Raw genomic sequence first — 2078 nt, forward strand, 5'->3', positions numbered from 1 at the left:
CTCAGCAGGCTGATCTGCCCTGTGCAGGGCACCCAGGGGTCCTGCTTTCCCTGTGCAGGGCTGAGGGGCTGCTGAAGTTGGTGCTGCGAGCCCTGTGGGTGACCATGGGTAGGGGAGGATGAGGAGCTGTCTGCTATGAGGCAGGTTTTGGGATGTGTGCCCCGGTGAACACGCTGCAGTGATGCTTTCCAAGTGCTGCAGTCACACTTGTGTCAGGAGAGAGCTTTTTTGGCTTATGACTCCCAGTGTGAGGGGTGCCCGCACACCTCTCTGCACCGGGAAAAGCACGCCCAGGCGCGGGCAGACAGCCCTGCCGGCTCCGCCACTCGTTCATCCTTCTTCCTCACACGGAGACCCTGGCACCTCCCGGGCACTCGCTGCTTGGGGTTGTGTTTTCCAGCTGGTCCCAAAGTCCTGAGTCACTCTGCCGTTTCCATGGAGACAGTCTCGCTGGCAGGAATCAGTTTTGGGGGGAGAGGGTGCCAGTAGCTGGACCGGGACTGGGGAGGGGTGGCGGGGCACAGGCACTCCTCTGGTGCATCACCCCGGCGCCGGGGCTTGTGCTGGGGCTGGAGCAGCCACCTGCATTACACAGACTCTCGCACCTTCTTCCACTGCTTTTTCCCTGCCTCCCTGCCCCAGGAAAGCACAGAGGGATTTCCCTGGCAGTGGGAAGGGACCTGGGATGTGCCCAGCAGAGCCGAGGGCACAACTTCTGGGGAGCTGCTCAGAGACGGGGACAGGCTGGAAGGCAGCCAAAAACAGCAGGTTTTTTTTGACTGCTCTGTGAGAGAGCCTGGAAAACCCAGCAGTGACAGCATCAGTTACCACAGGGTCTCTGACCTAAAGCTGCCATTCATCACCCCCATGCGTCCCAAATGTGGCCACGTCCGGGGAGCAGCCAGGGAACCAGCCAGGAAGGCGTGGGGCAGGAGGCAGGGCAGCCGCGCTCCTTGGGATGCTGTGGGAGCCCCCCATGTGAAAAAGCTTTGGCAAGTCTTTGTGCAGCACCCAGCAGCTTTCAGAAGGGAGAAGATGTGTGGGTCACCCCGATCCCTGCAGCATCCCCACTGAGTCCACCCTGCCTGGCAGCACCAGCTTTGGGCACCGCAGTCCTGCTGCGCGGCTCTAAAAGCAGGTCATTCCCATCCAACCTGGGAAGAGCATCCCCAAAGCAGGAGTCTGCCTCTCAACATCTCCTCCAGGGGCTCTGCTGGGGTGCAGCTGGCCGGCCGCGCTCACTGCTCCCTGCGCCGTGACTCACAGATGCCATTCAGCTTAATTCATCGCCTCCGATCTCCCTGGTGCTCCTGGGCTCTCTTGCTGGCTTCTCGCCTGCTCGTCCTCCCTGGAGCAGTGCTGGGAGTCAGGGGAGGAGGAGGAAGGCAGGTGATGATGCACCCGCTGCCATGTGGCGGGTGTGTGGGGTGGGGGAGCTGCGGTGGGGGCAACCATTCTCTCCCTTCCACTGGGCTTAACTCTCCCTTCCACTGGGCTCAAGGCTGCAGGAAGCGTGTTAGGGGAGAGGAAAGGCTCGGTGCTTTCCTCTTCTCACAGACAATGCTCCTGTCCCCGTGCCAGGCAGTGGCTGGCCTCCTGCAGCACTCGGAGCCCTTTGCCAGATGCCGTGTATCCCTCCTGGACAGCCTGCTCCTGGTGTGGCTGCAGGCAGCTGGACAGAGACGCTGGAAGGTACGAGTGACTGACGCCCACCCCAGCTCTCTGTCTCATAGCCCCGGCTGCCTGGGGGGACCTGCTGGACCCAGCTCCCACCCTGGGGCTGCGTTTGCTCATTGCCTTTGGTGGAGCTGAGCTGGAGACAGAGCAGAGGGAGATTTCGGCTGGGAACACTTTACAGCATGGAACCATCTGTGAGGCCAGCATTTCAGATGACTCCCATGGTCACCGCATCTCATGGTCTAGGGCTGCACAGCCAACAGAGTCTGTGCCTCACACAGGGCTCCCACATAGAGCCCCACTGCTGGTCTGGGCTGCTGGCCCCAGTATCGGTGCCTGTAGGGGAACAGGCTGATTTAAGACAAAGGTCCCCTGGGGCAGGGATGGGAGAGCAGGAAGCT

The sequence above is a fragment of the Pterocles gutturalis genome, unplaced genomic scaffold (assembly GCF_000699245.1).
Source record: "Pterocles gutturalis isolate BGI_N339 unplaced genomic scaffold, ASM69924v1 scaffold11953, whole genome shotgun sequence".
Taxonomy (NCBI): domain Eukaryota; kingdom Metazoa; phylum Chordata; class Aves; order Pterocliformes; family Pteroclidae; genus Pterocles; species Pterocles gutturalis.